Below are 20,307 nucleotides of genomic sequence, written 5' to 3'. Positions count from 1 at the left end.
CGCCGTGCGCGGCGGCGGGACCAGGCCGCTCGGAGGCGGCGGGCGCACTCCCGGCCGGGCCGCGACCTCGCGGGCGGCGCGCGCGCGGCGGCGGCGGCTGGGGCGCGGGGCTGGGGCGCGGGGCTGGGGCCGCCCGGCCCTGGGCGCCCGCGGCCGCCGGGGCAGCTGACGCGCGGAGCGGCCGCCGGCGCTTTGTGAGCGGCGCGGACAACAAAGGCGCGGCCGGGCGGCCGGAGCCGGTGAGTGCGGCCGGCGGGGCGCGGGGGGCCGGGCGGGGGGCGCACTGCGCGAGGCGGCCGTGGGGGCTGCGAGCGGGCGTCGCCGAGGCCCCGGGGTCCCCACCGCCCCGCGTCGGCGGGGGATGGGGGGCTCTCGGCTCGTCCCTGCCGGCTGGCGGGGAGTCTCTGGGCTCCCCCATGCTCCGGGTCCCGGGCGTGCTTCTGGGTGTGCGAGTCCCGAACCCCGGGCCTTCCCCGTGGCCCTGGTGTGAGTGTGTGTCCCCAGGAGAGGCGTCTTCTGTGTCCCTTCGTCCCGGATCCTGCGTGGCGTGGGTATGTCGCTGGGTGTGAGAGAGGCCCCCGAACCTGGGTCTTCTGTCGGTGTGTGTCTCTCCTTGTGTCATTTGAGTTGTGAGTGTGAGTGTGTGTGTGTACTCCTCCCCCCACCCCAGTCTCTGTGTCCCTTGGGTGCCCCTTCCCTCAGCATGACTCCTGACTGCTCTTTGTGCATCAGTGTGTGTGTGTGCGTGAGAGAGGGAGAGAGAGACAGAGACAGAGACAGAGACCCGGCACCTCACTGTCCAGGCCATTCACCAGGCCTTTAGGTCCTGCTGCCAGTGTGGTCCGCCTCTCCCTGTGCTGACCTTGGGGGTCCCTTCAGTACATGGAGTGGAGGGATGCTCCCGTCACCTCTGTTCCGGGCTGGCCTCTCTGGCCCTGGACCCTTGCCCAGAGGTAGAACAGGGTCAGCCTCACAAAGGAGGGAGTGTGGGAGGAGAGGGTGCCCCGGTCAGCTGGAAGGCCACGGCTGCAGAACGAGGTCAGGCCTGGACACTCCTTGAGGCAGGGGAGTGTGTCTGGGGTGGGCACCCCTGCTGAGACTGAAGACTAGCCTCCAGGCCTCCAGGGGTGGTGTCTGAGGGGGAGCCCCCAGGCCTGATGTAGGAGAGTGTGGGGCTGGTACTGCCTCTCTCTCCCAGGGTAGGGGGTCCTGGGGCAGGGGTCAGGAATCTCCTTTTCACTTCAATAACCCGAGGACCCTGTCTCGGGCCACAGCAGGGAGGTAGTGTGGGGTGGGCTGTACTCTCCATTGGCTCTGGCGAGGAGACATCACCTCAGAGTCCTTGGCCTTCCCCAGGGACTCAAGTGGGGGAAGGCATGGCCTGCCTGCCTGGAGCCCCATCTGTTCTCCTCGGATGCTGGGGAGAGAGGACAGGCTGTGTAGCCTCATTTAATTGCTCAGCCCTTCCCTACAGGCCCCACCCGAACGGCCATCAGCTGCAGGGTCCGTCCGTCCACACAGCCGCCCCTCCGACCCCGTGTCCCGGCCTCAGGTGTAGACTAAAAAGGAGGGCACAGTCTGGACATCTCCGGGCTCCCTGGGACTGTGGGTTGGGGCTCTCCTTCTCCTTCCTTAGGGTCTCAGAGTGAAGCTCAGAACCCTCCCCGTGGCTTGGGAGGCTCTGCTTTGTATCTATGTCTCTCGCTCTGTTCCATCACGCTCACCTTCCCGGGGTCCCCTGCCCCCTCCTCTTCTGCCAGAGAACCTTCCCGGTGCTCGTCCCTCTCTCCACTAAGTTGGCCCCGTCCTTCGCTTCTCCATTCCTCATCCAGGAGGCTCTTCTCTGGTCAGCCAGGTTGGCTCAAGAATTCTTGTTCATGGGGCGCCTGGCTGGCTCAGTCGGTAAAGCACGTGACTCTTGATTTCAGGGTTGTGAGTTTGAGCCCCACATGGGGCATGGAGCCTACTTAGAAAAAAGAAAAAGAATTCTCAATCAGGATGCTCTTAGAGCCCTCATTCCAGTGGGGGTGGCTTGTTTATACCCCCCAGAGGATGGTAAGCCTTTGGGAGCAGGGCCCATGTCTGTCCTTGATCACCAGCCTAGAACAGTGCCTGACACATAGTAGGTACTCAATAAATAGTTGCCAATTGAGTGGCTATGGGTGACCAATGGCTCCTAAATCGTGCTGTTTCAGGTTTTCTCTTTGGGGGAGACTAGGGAGGAGGGAAAGCTAGTGAACTCCTTGGGGCCGAGGTTCCAGGTTAGTGTAAAGGGAAGGAGGCCTACTGTATATTAGATAAACTCTAAATTAATTAGCAGATATTTTGTATTTGGTAAGTGCCAGGTGCTGGGCTAGCTCCCTCACCAATGCAGTCTCTTAAAACAGGAGCATAGCAGAATATAATCTTCTTAGATCAAGTTTGAAAAGATAAAGTAGGTCAGGGTATATACATGTATAATATAAACACATGTCCTAAGAAATACATATAAATATGTAAACATATATTTAAATATGTATAAATATAAAAATATTTATATAAAATATATTAATATATAGTATATATAAGTTTATAAATTTATATTAAATACATATAAATATATATATAATAATGGTATACTGTTCTTTCACATCTACTATCTCTCTGTTTCAATGGCAGCGCTGATAATTAGGAAGGGGAGATGGGTTTGTACCCATTTTACAGATGAAGAGTAAAACGTAACACTTAAGTGACTGCCTGAGGTCATAGTTAGTTGTGGAGCACTCAAGCCTCAGTATCCCTGAATGCCCAGTCCTTCTTTCTTCTGCGAGCTTACCTTCAGGGTCTTTGAATTCTTGTCACCTGCTTCACAGCGATGAGTGAGCCACTTTCCATACCCCTTGAGGGGGAGGGGGAGGGGTGGGGGGAGGGGGGAGACACAACGGAGTGGGCCGGTGTTTTCTTTCCAGCCCACTGCGTCCTGGGCCCCAGCTCAGCTTCTTTGCCTTGGTGGAGGGCATCAAAGCCACCTTCCTTTGGGGTCCTGTTTCCCAGAGTGACCTATCCTCACAGAGCCTGTGCAGGGCCCCAAGCACGGATATCCTGGAGCCAGTTTATACTGAAGCACGAGAGCTGATTGCTCAATTTCAGGAATTTTTAGGAGCTGGCCGTTAAACAGCCAGTATAAAAATTTGTACTATATAAGCTTATAATTAAAGAAATTATGCTAAAAACAAGGGTAATCTATGCTCAAAATATAATACTTTCTAGTTATTTCACTGTATTTTACCATTGCCTATGTTTTCGTGGTTTAGGTGCTTATACATTATATGCATGTGTATACATCTGTATGTGTACACATGTATATGTGCGTAGATTTGCGTGTATATGTATTGAGCGTGCACACAGCTGTGCCCTGGCTCGTCTTCAGCTCTGTGTTTACCGATATCACCTTAGTAGCTTGAAACTGGCCACACGGAGAGTATTTATACCACAGAAATTGGTATACTGCAAGTCAGAGGTATTTTCCCCAGATGAGAGCCAATTGTTAATTCTTCTTTTGTTTTTTAAAAGATTTCATTTATTTATTTGACAGAGAGAGACACGGAGAGAGGGAACACAAGCAGGGGGAGTGGGAGAGGGAGAGGGAGAAGCAGGCTTCCCGCTGAGCAGGGAGCACGATGTGGGGCTCGATCCCAGGACCCTGGGATCATGACCTGAGCCAAAGGCAGACACTTAACAACTGACACCCCCCCTCCCCCCCCGCCAAGCCAGTTGTTTAATATTTACCAGTGTACCAAGGGGATCCAGCGGTGAGTGACTTGGGCACAGCGCTTGCCTGGGGCTTGCATTCTGGTGTGACCCCTCCTTAGGGCTAGTTTAGGGTCCTCACGGGTACAAAATGAGAGGGGCAGCCACTGGGCTGGGCCTCCTGTGGTTGTAGGGGTCATAAATCGCTCTCAAACAAACTCTACACTCCAGAAAACGAGTTGTTATATTACAGTGTGTCCGGCGGGGTTTGGGGGATGGGATGAGGATAAGGCTTAGTTAATTGAGGGCCCGGCTTTGCCATTAATTGAATAACCACACTCAAGGCGACCCTGACATTTGGGAGGCAAAGTGGCAGGGGTGCCCGAGGACCATGGACAAGTCGAGCAGCTCAGGGATGGTGAAGGTGTGATGTCCAGGACACACACTAGGGTGACTAGAGCTGTTTGGGCCTGGCTTAGACAACAGCAGGTGTGACCCATCCCTCTGGGTTCAGGGACGGTGTGAGAGGCAGAGTCAGACTCTTGGAAGGACAGGGTTATGAGAACTCTGGATGGGAGATGGACATGGGCACACTTACCTGCCACGAAGGTGTGAGCCGTGAATAGAGGGAGAATGGGGTGGGGAGAGGGGAAGGGTCTGGATAGAAGGAACAGCATGTGCAAAGGCTCAGAGGTACAGCTATTGGGAGATCAGCCTGGCTCTGGTGTGAGGTAAGCCCGAAGTCTGCAGGGCTGTGGCAGAGCATGGGAAGTGGTGAAACCTGAGGTCAGAGGGCCCTGCGTCCTCTGGGAACCGGCAAAGGGACCCTGCCAAGGCAGGCCTGCCAGGGGCATCATACCCTGTGGATCTCCAGCCCCTGCAAAGCTTTAAAGTTTCTCAGTAGTTCTTGGGGTGCCTCATGGCTCAGTGGGTTAAAGCCTCTGCGTTCGGCTCAGGTCATGATCTCAGGGTCCTGGGATCGAGCCCTGCATCAGGCTCTCTGCCTGCCTCTCTGCCTATTTGTGATCTCTGTCTGTCAAATAAATAAATAAATAAATAAATAAAAATCTTAAAAAAAAAAAAAAAAGAAAAGTTTCTCAGTAGCTTCTTCTTATCCCCGAAGCTTGCTACTGCCCCTGCCTGGTATCTGTGGCTTGTGGAGCCTCTAGAAAGATTTTCATTTTGATATCAGGCCAGACAAAGGAGAATCAAGAAGGTGAGTCTGCTGCCCTCCCCCCAACTTCGATAATACCAGAAAACCCAAAGATGCAAGTGACTGATCTTTAGGTTACCCGGTATTTCTTGTTGCTTCTGCTGCTTCTACCCTTGAGATAGGCAGTTGACCGAGACCTTGCTTGTTCAAAGACAACCCCTGTTTATGCCTATATGTGCCAGGCGTTGTTCACTCGTGCATCTGTTCATTTAATCCCCATACCGATCCCACACGTGGGTACCGTTAGCCCACCTTACAGATGGGGAAACTGAGTCTTAGGTTGCTTGACTTTCCCTAGGACACAGTGTAAACGGCAGGATTGGAGCCGGGTCAGGCCCTGAGATCCCTCTACGATGGGCATCCTCCTCTATGCTGTTTTCTTCTTCCTTCTGAGGAGGGCAGGGAGAGAATGCGCCGCAGGTCTGTGATCCCAGCACACTTTACTAGTCTTTATTTGAAGTTACTGTGTGTTTTTGAACCCCCGTAGCTGGGTTCATCACCCTGTGGCATCAGATCAGGGGTTAGAATAGAAACATCGGCCCAGATGGGCACCCTGGGCCTGATGTCAGGAAGGAGCTGACGGTAAAGGCTTGCATTTACGGAGAGAGCTCCTAGGTACGGAGGGGCAGGCCTGTGGCTCACGGGAGCTTGTCTGGTCCTCAGCCAGGCTGCTGGGTAGGTTGTAACACCTTCTCCATTTTGCTCCCAGTGAGGCCGAGGCCTACGGCCAGGCAGCTGTGAGGGGTGGAAGCAGCCAGAGTTCACCTCATTCTCTCCAGCCCAGCGCCCCAGCTCTCACCCGTGTGTCTGTTGTCCGGGGCCCAGCCTGGCCGTGCCTTTGACGTCCCCGGCAGCGGTGCCCACATGCTGTGGGAAATAGGGCAGCCGAGCTGACCACTTGGCCAGAAGCATGGGCTGTTCCCACCTCTCGGCGAGAGCCTGGTGCTGAGCCCCTGCCAGGGGATTTATCTTCCCACGGACCTTTCCGTCGAGTGGGTGGTCTTGACCGAGCCCCACCTTCCACTTCTTTGCAGGTAGACCCCCGAGTCCAGGGCAGAGCAGGTGTTTGGGGGAGGCCGCCCTGGGATGGTGTGGAGGACCCTGGGCGAGGTGGCCTTTCTGGCTCTGGCTCCCTCCTCCTCCTGGAGAGCCTGGCCTCCCCGTGGAACTCCCCCTTCTAGCGGCTGCCTGATTGGTATGCGCCCCTGAACTCCAGCCATTAGCACACAAGGCGGGGACCAGCTCCCAATACTTCCCTCTCTTCATTGTTCGAAGTGGGCAGACTTGGAAAGAGCTTTAAAAATGCGGGCTTTTTATTCAATTTCCCTAGAAAAACAATGATTTAAATTAAATAGACGAGTAACAGTCTCTGGAAATGGAAGAAAAATATTCCTGAACCCAGACATTACCCAGAGCCTTTGAATGTCTTTTAAAGTACGGGTTTGTTTTACTTGAAATTATGCATGTATTGCGTGACCAGTGAGGAGAACTTGGAAAATACAGAAGAAAATTAAGCTCGCCCTTTCTTCCGCCACCCGCAGACAGCCCCTCTCAACACTGTGGCGCGCGCGGTTCATTTTTCCCGTGACTGCTTTGCTTGTTTGGCGAGCCCCGGGTTTTACAAGACCAGGCCCCTGCGGGGCGTTGGGGATAGATGGAGACGTGGCCCCTGCTGTACCTCTTCCCGCGCCAGACCTTGGGCAACCCACTTGGCCCCTCTTTGTTCTGACTTGCTCATCTGCAAGATGGGGGTGACCTGGCAACTGTCCCAGGGTGGGCGGACGTAGCGAGGGTGCAGGTAGCCTGCTCAGGACAGCCCCTGGCCCCGCAAAGAGCTTAGTGGTGCTGGCTGCTGTTCTGGTGGGGACCAGGCAGTAGCCTGGCCCTTGTGGACCTTTCGAGGTGGGGAGGAGACAGATCCCAAACCAGTCAAACGAATGAATGAAATGACTGCATGTCATGGGATAAGTCCTACGAAGGGAGCAAGATCATGCGATGTGATGGGAGTAGAGTAACTGGCGTGTCGGGTTGGTGGTGGAGGTGGTGTGCATGGGGGAGGTGGTGTGCGGAATTTGTTAGCTAGAGGTGATCACGGGACGCTTCTCTGAAGAGACACACTTAAACTGAGACTGAATGACAAAGCACTGAAGGAAAAGAATTCCAGGCAGGGGTATGGCAAATGCAAAGGCCCTGTGGCCAGGATGGCCTGTTTAAGCTGCAGAAATCCCAGAGCCTGCAGTGGGCAAGGGAACGAAGGCGGTGTTAAGAAGGGAAGCAGGTAGGATGGTTAATTTAGATGCTACAGGAAGCTGTTGGAAGTTTGTGTTCCTCATTTCACATAGAGACCTTCATTAAGGAGATACAAACCCAAGATTCCAGCTGTTAATAACTCTCTTAGGAAATTTACCTTTTCCCACGTAACTTATTCAAAAATAATTTACTGGGTGCCTATTCCATGGAAGCACTTGAGTATTTGCCGTGGGCTGAGGGACAGTCACAAAGCTCAGCGAGAGGAAGCCTGGCCCGCAGGTGGCCCACAGGTAGCCCACAGTGCCCGCATGCCATCTGGCTGATCCAGCATGACCCACCGGACCCTTGTAGACTCTGATTTGGGCGGGGTGCCCTGGCTGTAGGGAGGAGAACTGGACACATGGGCTGGGGTGGACTGGGCCCCGAGGAAGGTTGAGGGGTGTTTGGAGTTGGAGAGCGGTGGCTGAATTTGGGTGATCAGAGAGAGCTTGGCTGGAATTCTCAGTAGGTGGTTCACAGCAGGTGAAGGAATAAGAGGAATGGAGTACATTCTAGAATCTTCTTTTGAGTGTGTGGGTGGGTGGTGATGTCGGGAAGTAAGACAGTTAAGAGAGGATGGGGAGCATGGGATTTTGAGAATGCAAGACTCCGGTCAAAGACAGGTTCATGTGAAGACACTGCTTAGAAGTTTGAGTGGGGGGCCCCTGGGCTGAGATTTGGGCTGGGGCGCTATTAGCACGTAGTGGGGGCAAGTGGGAGCACCCAGAGGGAAAGTGTGTGGAGAGGTTTGGTCATACGGATGGAGGGGAGCTGGGAGGAGAAGGGGGAGTGGGGTGTCTGGGAAGCAGATATGGGAGACCGTCTTGGTAAAGGGCTCTTGGTCGACAGGGCTGCTGGTCACTGAGAATCCACGAGAGATGAGACAGAAAGTGGCCACTGGCTTTGGCCACATGGAGGCAGCTCAGGTCTTCTGTAAGAGCGGTTTTGGGGGAGAAATGGGGCAGGAATCCCAAGTGACAGTGGCCCGCGGGCACAGAAGACAAGGAAGATGAGCGTGCGTATGTATAGATGGAAAGATGGGACAGTGCCTAACCCAGGCCTGGGGGCTCCAAGGGGTGTCCCAGGGAAGTGTCTGAGCCATGCAGCCAAGAGGCATTTTGGGGAGGCTTCTAGGCATGAACAAAGGCTGGGGATGAGCGTTTAGTAGGGCCCTGTCCTGCCAGCGGGGGGGCCTCTGGAAGTCACAGCTGAGTTGCTCTCTGTCTCTCACTAGGCCTTTGCCCTTTATCTTGAGCCCCATAGGGAGCCAGTCAAGTGTTTCAGGCTAGGGAGGGGCATGACCAGAACTTTTTGTTCTGGGTGGAGCCTGGGTTGGAAGGGACGAGAGACATCAGGGAGACCTTTGGAAGCTGTCACAGGCTCTGTGATTCCTAGATCGTTCTGTGAACCCTGGTGTTTCTTTCTTTCCTTTTTTTTTTTTAAAGATTTGATTTTTAAGTAATCTCTACACCCAATATGGAGCTTAAACTCATGACCTCGAGATCAAGAGTTTCATGCGGGAGGAGACAGAAAGTGGCCACTGGCTTTTGCCTAAACTCATGACTCTGAGATCGAGAGCCAGCCAGGCGCCCCAACCCTGCTGCTGCTTTAGTGCTTCCCAAACTCTGCTCATCTCTCTTTTCTACAAAGATTCCTGAGGCTCAGAGAGGTTAAGCAACTTGCCTGAGGTCACACAGCATAACAGGGCATCCAGACTGGGGGACTGGTCCCCTGAGTGAAACGACCAGAGTCTCCAGGGTAGAAGCAGGTGGTGAGTAACTCCTGGGAGGGCCTCACTGGGGTTCCAGTTATAGGTCACCATCTACATATCCCCTTGTGCATGCAGATGTTGTCCTCTTGCGGTCTCTGGGAGGGAGGAGCTGGGCCGTTGCTGGGGACTGGGAGTTGGTCTTGGGAGCCAGAGCCCCATGGGCTGTTGGAGCAGTTTCCTGGGAGCTGGCTTCTTCCCCAGTAAGTGATTGGAAAACCCTCTGGGGCTGGGCCAGGTCACGGGGGGTCAGTGACGGAGGCGGTCTCCCTGCTGGGAGTGCAGAGGCCTCATCGTTGGGGGGCACCAGGAGCGATGGGGAGCCATTAGCAGAGCCCTGCCCCTTGTGAGCCCCAACCCTCTGGGCAGGTGTCTGGCTTCCCTGCGGTCTTGGTTACCTCAACCATGAGGCAGGGATGGTATTAAATGTGACTGCGAAGGATCGAAACAATAACCAGTGTTTGCCGAGGCCCCAGAGTATGCTGGGCACCACGTATTAACCTTTCGGTTCTTTGTGGCAGTCTTGTGAGGTGTGCATAGTTCTTATCTTCATTTTATAGATGAAGCGGTTGAGGAACAGAGAGGGCAAGCAATATGCCTCAAACCACACAGCTAGCAAATGGCAGAACTTGAACCCCGATCCATCTGACTCTGGAGCCTTCCCTTGAAACCCCTCCTGTCCCTGTCAGACTCTGTTCAGCCGACCCCTTCCTTGGCACATCATCTGAGAGAATCTTTTGGCGGCTCCTGCATTCTGTCCATCCCACTCTGGGGTGCCCAATCTAGTCTGATCCCTTGCTTCATCATGAAGCCTTGGGGCTCCAGTGGCTGAAGCAGCTTGTTCACCATGTCACAGCTTCTTGTGGCAGACTTGGGATGAGAACCCCAGCATCCCGGACCCCTTAGCCTGCTGCTCTTTTTACTACCCCAGGGCCTGATGAAGATCACCAGGCCAGGAGCCAGGCACCCACCTCTTCCTCAAACCAGCCAGGAGAGCTTGGGCAACATTTCACCCCATCCCTGACTTTTCCCCGAGCCTTGATTTCCTCTTCTGCTAAATGGGCAGGTTGAGAACCTGGAGTCTCTACCGATTCTGATAATCCATGAGTCTAAGATCTCAGGTTTCTAGGAATCCATGAGTAAGACATTTGCTGCTTTTCCTACTTCCTGTCTGTTGCCTGGGGAACCAGGGGAGACTGAATTGAAGAAACAACTCAGAGAGCCCGATCGAGAGCCGCTTATGATCCACGTGTTGATGGAGCACTGGTGCGTGCCCAAGAGGGAGGCAGATACCATTGGCTGTGCTGTGGCAGCGAGGTGCAGAAAGGCTGGCAAACTTTCTAGAGGATCCAGAGACAGAATTTCCTGTGTATGAGGCAGTGCTGAGGGTATGTGTGCGGGGTACTTCCTCCTCCATGTGCCCTCACTTGGAGCTCTCTGCAAAACCATCACTCTGGGGCTCCAGATGGGAAAATCCACCCCGTCCATCCATACTTGAGAAATGGCTGTGAGGGGCCCACCTGGAAATGCGAAATGGCTGTGGAGACCCTTGAAGGGACAGTGGCAGGGAGAGCAAAGAGTGCTTCGTCCACCATTGGCCAGAGCTCAGCCCTGCCTGGCAGCACGCCCAGAGAGCGGCCTCTGCTGTTTACAGGGAAAGGGACTTGGGACCAGGGAGAGGTTGTGGCCTGTGGGGAGGGAAACAGGAGCTGAGGTAGGACCACGAAGTCAGACACTCATTTAGAGCTGGAAAGGCCTTCTGGGATCATGTAGTCCAGGCTCCTAATTTTGTGTTTGGAGACATCTTAGTCTGCAGACGGGCTGTGACTTGCCTCAGGTCTCATAGCCAATGGCAGCAGACCCAGTAACAGAAGAGGATTCGAGAAGCTGGATCATTAACCCCAACTTCTGGCTGCTGTCATGGTCACGACTTCCTGCCAAGTCCTGCCCACCCACTCTCCTTCCCATCAGAACAAACACAACAACACTAGTAATCATTGAAAAGGAATCATCTCGCTGAACACTGAACATGTTGATCTCTGGAGTGGACTCAGGGGGCGGGCTCTCTTGCTCAAGTCCCACTGCTCCTTTCTTCTGGCCCTGTGACATTGAGCAAGACATAATCCTCCTCTTCATTGACAACTTGCTTCATGCGTATCATCATTAAGCAGATTCTGAAATTACAGGACTTCTCAGTGCCTTTAACATGTTGAGTATCGTTAATCTTCAGGAGGGAGGATTTCTACTCTTGTTCTTCCATAGTCTTGGACCACTGAACACTTTTTTTTTTTTTTTTTTGGTGAACCCCTATTAACATCTTTCCGGACATAGGTGTTCCCTTGAATATGCAGATTAAGAAACCTTGATGGTGGTTCATCAGGACTGTTTTAAACTTTTAAACTCAGACACTGTGGACTAATAGTGGTGTTTTGGGGTGACATCCCCACTGATCTGTGACAGCCAACTCTTCGGAACCCATCCTGTCTCCCTGGGCTCCATAGAACCATTGCCCTCCGAGCATGAGTTGCCTCGTCACTGTTGGTGGTGGAAGCAGCAGGAAATTTCCATGATTGGAGCCACCGTGTCTTCCTGGGGCAGAACGACGGGCTGAGATGTCCTGGGCCGGCAGCCGGTGCCCTGTGGAGGCTCTTCCCAGGGACCCTGGCTCACCTGGGAGCAGGTACAGAGGATGCCAGGGAGGAGCAGAGCCCGCTCTGCAGACCAGGGCAGCCTGGGACTGTGAGCCTGGGACATGGCCACCTGGCTTCTGTCCCGGCTCTGGCATTCACCTTTTATGACCTTGGGCAAGACAGCCCTCTGTGGGCCTCAGTTTCCTCATCTGTAAGATGAGAGGCGGGGCTTAGTGATCTGTTGGTTCCTCTCAAGGCTGATGTTCTGAGAAATGGGCACATTTGGTATTTTCGGTCTCCTCCTGTAGCTTGTTGGGTTTCTCAGTGTCACTGAAGATGTTCTGTCCGAACTTGCCTTTCTCGGAAGGTGAGGTGTGTGTGTGGAGGTGCGCATCAGGTGATCTTAGCACCCTGGGGAACCCACGAGCCGGTGATTCTCATATAGCTGTGTACTGTAGGCTTGCCTGGACAGCCTGCTAGGAATGCGGATTCTTGGGCCTTACCCCAAGAGACTCTAAATTTGTAGTTTGGGCCGGACCTTAAAATCTACATTTTTTAAAAAATAAGGATTTAGTTATTTATTTTAGAGAGGGAGAGTGTGTGCATGTGAGCATGGTGGGGAGGGGCAGAGGGAGAGAGAGAATCTCAAGCAGACTCCATGCTGAGCGTGGGAGCCCCATGTGGGGTTTGATCTCACGACCCTGAGATCATGACCTGATCTGAAACCAAGAGTCAGGTGCTCAACTGACTGCACCACCCAGGCGCCCCCAAATCTACATTTTTAAAAAAGCCTCCTCATTCAAGTGGTTCTCAAGTCCAGAGTTCAAGGGCCACACTTTGAAAAAGGCTGTTTGGCTCTCTTTGAACCAAACAATGCTTAGGAGAATGGCCCGCTGGGGTTGGTAATGGCTTTGTCTGGTCCTGCACAGAGACGTCCTCAACTGCAGTCACAGCCTTCTGTAGCTGGTGACCTCTCTTCCCCGTAAGCTAGGGTTGCCCAAACCTGGCTGGTTATTGGAATTGCCAGGAAGCTTTAGAATAAAATAAGAATTCTTGAGTCACCCTTAGAGATTCTTCGAACCAGTTAGAGCTCAGCTGAGACCCAGAAATCTCTATGTTTTAAGACTCCCTAGGTCTTTCGTGTGTCTATTTGTCATTCATTCAACAAGTATGTGTCAAGGCTTGTCATGGCCCAGCCCAGGAGAGGGAGTTGAGGACGTAATTGTTAGGCCAGTTGCAGTCTTGGACGTTATGTCATGTGTTCTGCAACCTGGTGAAGGAGATACACGGTGATTACACGGGGATGCTTGGCCAGGTTGGGGAAACATGTCTAGAAAATGGTTGGGTTGGACAAAGTACCTGGGGCAAGGCTGGGATTCCTGGGTAGTTTAGCTCCAGTAATTTCCAGATTGAAGTAGGGCCTTGAGCCCAGTGTCCTCTGGTCACCACTTGTGGACTCCTGTCATTAGTTCACCACTTATTCATTTATTTATTTATCCATCTACCCATCCATCCACCCATCTACCCATTTACTCATCCATCCACCCATCCATCCATCAACCCACCCACCCATCCATCCATTTACCACCCATTCATCAATTCATCATCCACCCACCCACCCACCTACCCACCCATCCACCTACCCATCCACCCACCCACCTACCTACCCATCCACCATCCACCTACCCATCTACCCATTCATCCATCATCTATTCATCCATTCACCCAGTCGTCCATCCATTATCCACCCCTCCTTCCCTCCATCTACCCATCTTTCCATATGTCTGTCCATCTACCCACCCATTCATCCATCTTCCATCCACCCATTCATCCATCTTTCACGTCCCATCCACCCACCCATTTATTCATCATGCACCCATCCATACCCACCCATCCACCCATCATCTACCATCCACTCATTAACTTGCCCACTTACCCATCTACCCATTAACCCGCAGATCCGCCCACCCACCCACTCATTTATCCATCCATCCATCATCTCTCAAATCTCTATCATGTGCTGAGTACTGTGCTAAGGTACTGGAGGGGCCGAAATGAAAGGCATTACTTCTGCCCTCAAGGAACTCACAGTCTGGTGGGAGGTCAGAAAACAAAGCAAATGATTCCAACCCAGTGTCAGGTGCTCAGACGGGCAGGTGGCCAGCTCAGTCAGTGGGCACCATGAAGAATGTCCCCACAGTCAGTTTGTGTTAAGGCCCAAAATGAAGGTGGCAGTGTCCCAGGCAGATGAGGTGGGGCACAGCTTCCAAGGCCAAGGAAGGGCCTTGCCCTTGGGAAGGCAGGTGGTCATGGCTGGTGGGGGGAGCCTCTTCTGCTCCCGGAGCTTAGGCTGTCTCTTGTTTTCCATGCCTGTTTCCCTGTGAGGCCTGGCCTGCAGTAGGTGCTCAGCAAACGTTCGTCATTGATCCGTGGGGAGGTCTGTACCATACTGAGGAGTTTGTAACCAGGGGACTGTAGACCAAGTGCAGGCAGGGGAATGACACCCTCCTGTGGGCTCCTGCTACTGGGTGGGAGGAAGGGGGAGGGGGACTGAGGGGCCTCCCAGGCTTTCACCCCTCCTTGGCCTCCTCAGCCTTTAGCCCTTTCCTCGTGCAGTTCAGAGCGCCTGCACTCTGCCGCCTTGGCGAGCCCACGGCAGCTTTCCATCAGGTCTTTCCTGCAGCTCGGGGCTCTGCCTCTGTTTGGGGGTGCTGGTGAGAGGACTGCGTAATGTTGGGGGGGGTGGGAGTGTGAGTAGATGCCATGGCAGCTAAGAGCCTTGGCTTCCGGTCCTGATCCCCGCTTTTGCCTCTTATTCCCTGGGTGTCCTGTGTGGCCCCGTGTTTCAGCTGTTTCCCAACCTGTCCAGTGTGGGTAGGACAGCCTCTCCCTCTTGTGGTTCTTGGACTGATTCGGAGAGTTGTCGCACATACGGCACTTAGAACAGTGCCTGGCGCGCAGGGAGCCTCTGACGGGTGTGAGCTGACACATGGGGCTCTGGGGGCCGTTGTGCTGGGTGGCCTGGGTGGCCGGCTCTTTATTCTTCTCGCAGCCGGAAGACCTGGTTGGAATCCCACCTCCACCTCTGACTAACTGCAGAGATCTGCGAGTGGACTCAGGCTGGGAGCTCAGGTTTCTCACCTGCGAAACGGGGCTTGACGCCCCTTGGTGCCGCTGGCTGGAGCGTTGAGTCTGACAGCCCGTTCCCTGCCTTGGACTTATTATTGAAATCAGAAAACCGAGGTCTAGACAGGTAGAGCAAAATCTCCATTTGATGGTTGTGGTGTGGACAGCCACTTCCCCAGCCCACTGACTCGGGGGGCGAGTCTCATGTCTGTCGGGCCACCTCTCTTGGCCCCGGCCTTCCCCTTTGCATGGCCTCCTTGGTTCTTGGGATCGTCCTGCGACCGGGACTCTGGGTCTTCCGAGTGGGGGGCTGCAGGGCGGAGGGTTGCATCTGGTCTGCAAGGGGTCCTGGGGGGCAGGGAAGGTCTGTCCTCCCCGAGCCAGGCTGGATCTGGGTGCCCTGGAGAGACTGGCTCGGCACTGTGCCTCCCACCTCATGTTCCAGCTTCGTTTGAGTTCTTAGGGCTGAGTGATTCGGTCATGCTGACGCACCAAGGAGATTTGGGTCTCAAGCAGGTAAATATTAACCGTACAAATCCAGGTCTGAATGTAGATCTCTGGGGCTGGCTGCTTGGGGGCCTGCCAGGTTCTGAGTTTCCCCACAGCTGCCGGCCGGGAGAAGCAGGTGCCCTCTAGGGGAAGGAAGGGCACCTGCTCTAAGCCAGGCGGCAGCGTTCGATTGCCATTACCGTCCAGCGGTCAGGGCCTGCCCTGTTTTACAGTGAGGAGGGAACTGAGGCACAGAGCAGGCAGAAGGCCTGCTCCGCTTCACGCAGCTAATGGGATGGGCCGGGGGTTGGCACTGGGAGGGTCTGCCTGCGAAGCCCATGGTTCCCGCCACCCCCGGTTTCTTCCTGCTGTTAGGACCACCCCAGGGGCTGAGGGGCACCCTCTGGCTCCTCTGAACCTGGCCTTCAGATTCCCTTTTTGCAAAGTGGGGACAGGTGGTTTGGGGTCCCTGGCAGGCAGGACCAAGCCCAGGACACCTGAGTGCAGGGGTGCCGTGGGCATGCAGGGAGCTCCCTCTGCTCGCGGCGTGTGAGGCTCTGCTGGGGCCTGGGCTGGGGTTTGGGAGTCTCCTTCTGGCCAACCAAGCAAGGCTTCCCTTGAAGACCGGGTATGAGGCCCTGTGGGGACACTGAGGGCCCCGCCACGGTTTCTGTCCTCTTGGAACTGTCACACGAGCAAGAATGAGAACACAGATTTGGGACTTCAGACCCTGGATTCGAATCCCATGTCTTACTAGCTGTGTGATCCCGGGCAGGCCTTTGCCTGCCTTGGTCAGAGGCTCCCTCGGAAAGATGGGAATTCTAACTCCTGCTTCACAGGACCATTGTGAGGTTGGTGGGAGATGGCATGGGTCAAGCCGCGAGCACATAGCAGGTGCTCAGTGAGGCCCTCGCGTGGGGTCTTCTGATGCTGACCACGGCCAGCGGGCCTGAAGGGTAAGGGTAAGCCGTGCCCCCCTCCCTGTGATGCTGGGAGCCAGGAGCAGGATGGGGATGGTTCTGTGGGCAGCTGCAGATGGGGCAGAAGGGGGCACCAGCTCCACAGTGGGGGTGCAGTGTGGGGGCTAAGACTGGCTGGAGAGAGAGGGAGATGTTGGCTTTCCCCTAGTTCCCCTCCCCCGCCCCGCCCCACTGAGGCCTTTTAGGCAGAGGGAGCCGCAGTGTGGCCCTTGGCTGGTTTCGCAGCCGGGGAAAATCAGAACCCCGGGAGAGGAGGTGACTGGCTCTGCGGCGGTGGGAGTTGATGGCGGGACCAGGCTGACCCCCAGCCCAAGGCCCACCCGATGCTGGTGCTGCGCTGCCTCAGCTGCCTGAGGCAAGTCCCTGGGGCTCGCGGGCTCCCTGCCTCTCTGGCCTGCCCCTGAGTCAGCTGTGAACAGAATATTCTGCATCACGTGGTTCACTAGACTGGCCTTTCCTCTGCCAGGAGACTTTTTGTTTTATTTTCTTTTACTTTTCCCTAATAAGGTCTCATGTGGCTCTCTTATCTGTCCTTTCTTGGGGCCTGGAAGGCCTGTGACTTGGCCCTGGGGAGGCTGTCCCAGCAGAGCCCCGCTGACAGTGGCCGGGCTGCACGGGCCCAAGTACGCGAAAGCTCAAAGGGAGGCCGAGGGGAGGCATCAGAGCTATGCAGACCTGGCTGGCCTGGTCTCCAGCTGTGTGACCTTGGGCCAGTCACCTTGCCTCTCTGAGCCTCTGTTTTCTTACTCAGTTCAATCCAAGTAGCACTTAGTAAGGCCTGTTAGATGCTAGGTTATGGTACTAGATATTTCAGGCAGAGCCGTGAAGAGACTCAGCCGCCGGCCTCTGGGCTTGAGGCCTCAAGATTGAGCGGGGGACTCAAGTGGACGTGGGGACCTGGATCTGGACCTCGAAGCATCAGAGATCTCCTGAAAAGGCACGTGAAACAGCACATAGGGCTCCGGGTTTGAATGGGACCTAAGGAGTGGTAGTGTGTGAGAGCAGAGGCTGGGATTTCGGGTGAATTACTGCCAGGTCAATTTCATGCTCGCCAGCAGGAAAGCGGGACACTATTTCTAGAGAAACAGAGTTGAGTTTCTGTGTACATTGCTGACATGAGTCAGTGTCCCTGGTTGTCACTGAGGCTGACTTGTTCCCACATATGCCCCGAACTTTGCAAGAAGGAAATGCAGCCCTGGGTGATATTCTAGAGTCATCCATCCCCCGCATACAGTGGGCACCCAAGAGGTGTTTCTGGAACTAGTGGCACCAGAAACACATCCTAGAGGGGATGTGATTGATGTGGGGAAGGAGGGACGGTTCACATAAGAGGGTGTCCTGTGTAGGAGGGAGGGGCCTTGTTCTGAGCGACTCCAGAAAACAGAATAAGAACAGGTTTTAGACCCTTGTCATGTGGGACAAAGGAAGACCCAAATGTGAGAGTGTGGTGGGGGACGGTGACTGAGGCCCAGGGTAGGGGCAGGTGTGTATGGAATACCCAGTCTGTTCCAAGGCATGGCGCTAGGCTCAGTGAGCCCCATCAGGGCAAGGGGACTTTTCCATGTTTGTCCACTGATGTCTCCCAAACACCCGGAACAGTGCTGGGCTTGTGCAGGTGCTTCTTGAACGTGGGTTGAATGAACGAATGTGTTACTTAATTGGATCTCAGCAGCGTCATCACATCCTGTTTGCAGATGGATAAACTGAGGCCTAGGGAGGTCAGGCCACACATCTGCTCCAGCCGCTCATGGGGGGGGGGTGGTATCCAGATTTAGGGTCCAGGCTGCTGGATTTCAAAGCCTGTGCTCTGAGTCACCCCCTTGTCAGGGTCTCCCAAAAGGGACTTGTGCTTGCTGACAGGTCACCTTTCACTCTCTCGGCGACCCTCCCCTTGAGAGCGGTGGAGTGTGGGAAAATACAGAATGCTCGGTGCAGAAACAGTCGTGGGTTAAGGCCATGGGTCCCTGGGGGTAACTGCGGCCACGAGCTCCTGCTTGGACCGGTGGGCACTCGTTCAAGGAGCTGGGTTAGGAGGGGATGTGATGCCGCCGGCCCTGGGGTCCTTTCAGGCCTGGACTGAGCTCATGGTCATCCTCAGCCACGGTGCAGGGTTGGAGGGTCTGCTCAGGCAGCAGCAGGCACATGGCTGTGCCTTCCCTGGCCGGCGCAGCAGGGCCTGGATCTTAGGCCGCTCCTGCCTGGGAGCCTTCTCTTGGGTGGTAGCCGGATGGGCCCGGGTGAACCCAGACGTTCATAGGAATATGTCCCTTCCCTCAGCTGCTGGGTGGATACAGACAAGAATGCCCAGCGGACTTAACACGTTTGCCTTGGGATGCTCTGGGAGCCCAGGGCTGGAACCCAGACAGAGGGGGCTCCTTGCTGGGTCTCTGTTGGGGGGCAGTGCAGCTAGATCCCTCTCCGGAGTCCCTGGGTCAGAGCACTTAGTCGGCTAGCCCCCCCAGTTCTCCTCCTCCTCTCCCATGGGCTCCCCGGGGTCCCTGTGGCCCCGTCTGCTCACCCGGGGCTTGTCCCAGGCAGCCCAGGAGCCCAGCAGACTGGCAGCTGGCCGGTGGCTGAGGAATGAGGGAGCTCCAAGGCACAGCCCCATTGCCAGCGGGCCCGGGTTCGGATCCCAGCCCTCCCATCACTGACCATGTGACCTTGGGCAACTTTCTTACCATCTCCACGCCTGTTTCCCGATCTGTCAATGAGGATGATCGTCACAGTGCCTCTCTCTGCAGGTTGTTGTAAAGATGAAGTCATGAGAGGAGTGAAGAGCTCGGGCTAGCTCTGGGCCTCTGGTGAGCGGTTAGTAAATGGGAGGTGTTGGGATGCTGACCTCGGCGCTCCTTGGTGGCATTGGGCAGCCCAAGGAGCTGTCGCTTTTTGTCTGTGCCCAGGGCCTGGGCCCTGGACTCGACCTGTGTGAAACTGCTTGGCATGGGTGAGTGAGTGTCTGGGCCTGGTCGCTGGGGTGAGAGGAGCAAGCCCTTGACTCCTGCTGGAGGCCCCCTTCCTACCTTACTTCCTCCTCCTCTCCTGCTCAGACGCGCTCATCGCCATGTGTCCCATCGCTTTTGTTCACTGAGGAGCATTAATCGATGGATAGGCACCCCCTTCCCCATCTACGTTCAGGCCCCTCTCAGGAGTTCCTGCAGCCCCCCAGACCCCCCTCCCAACCCCAGCAGCTCTGCCTGTGTCTCCTAGTGGTCCCTGCTCTGTTCTCCTCCGCCCGCGAGATCGTGAGCTCCACAGAACAGGCACTGATGAGTAAGTGTTGAGGTTTGGGCTATGACCGTGCGCTAGACTGGGCTTGGGGACACATCGGGGAGTGGGGCACAGTCCCTGGCCTTTGAGAGCTCCCAGTCTGGTTGTTGCTTTATTAAGGCCAAGGCGGCTGCTCAGTGCCAACAGCGGTACCTCGTGTCTAGGGAGGAGAGGCATCTGCTGTGAGAGGTCATGGTCTGCCCTGTCCCTCCCTCCGCCTCTCCCTCTGACCCCAGCGTCTATGTTCCAGACGCCGGGCCAGGTGCTGGAAATACAGAGAGAAGCGGTTTGTGGTCTCTGTCCCGCAGCCTGGTGGGGAAGAGCTGCAGAGTCCTGGTACCGTAGTGCAATGCGGTGTCTTTAGGCTTGTAGGCTGCATTACCTGCCATGGAGACCGGTGGCAACAACTCTGGTCTCTGTGTTCCTGTGACTAATGACGGCCGCATTAGCAGGCCAGTATCTGTCCTAGATCCTCTAAGGACTTGACCAGGTGCCCCGAAACTGGGGGCCTCTGCCTTGGTACTGTTGGTCCCGAGCCGGGTAATTCTGTGCCCTGGAGGAGGCCCAGCTGTGCCCTGGCCGCTACCTGCCAGGTGCCAGTAGCACCCCCCTCCCCTGCTGAGCTGTGACAACCAGAATGTCCCCAGATATGGCCAGAATTCCCCGGGGGGGGGCAAAAGTCACCCCCAGTTGAGAAGCTGCCTTAGATGGATCCGTCAGAAGAACCGCCTGATTCCAGGTGGGATGGAAATTTTGAAATCCAATACCACCGCCCCCACAAAAAAAATCAAAAGAGGAAAGAAGTGCCCCCAACAT

The 20,307-nt window shown here is 55.2% G+C and overlaps 1 protein-coding gene across 2 annotated transcripts in view; it reads left to right on the top strand.

Annotated features, from left to right (window-relative positions):
• Positions 1 to 202: 202 nt before the first annotated feature.
• ARHGEF10L (Rho guanine nucleotide exchange factor 10 like) overlaps positions 203 to 20,307 on the top strand; it is a gene marked incomplete at its 5' end in the record, with an annotated part of 139,073 nt that continues 118,968 nt past the window's right edge. For both annotated transcript variants that reach the window (XM_080802028.1, XM_080802026.1), the window contains one exon: positions 203 to 239. The remainder of the gene's footprint in view (positions 240 to 20,307) is intronic.

The sequence above is a fragment of the Martes martes genome (assembly GCF_963455335.1).
Source record: "Martes martes genome assembly, chromosome: 4".
In the NCBI taxonomy this organism is placed as follows: Eukaryota; Metazoa; Chordata; class Mammalia; order Carnivora; family Mustelidae; genus Martes; species Martes martes.
This window is presented reverse-complemented; position numbering and strand designations above follow the sequence as displayed.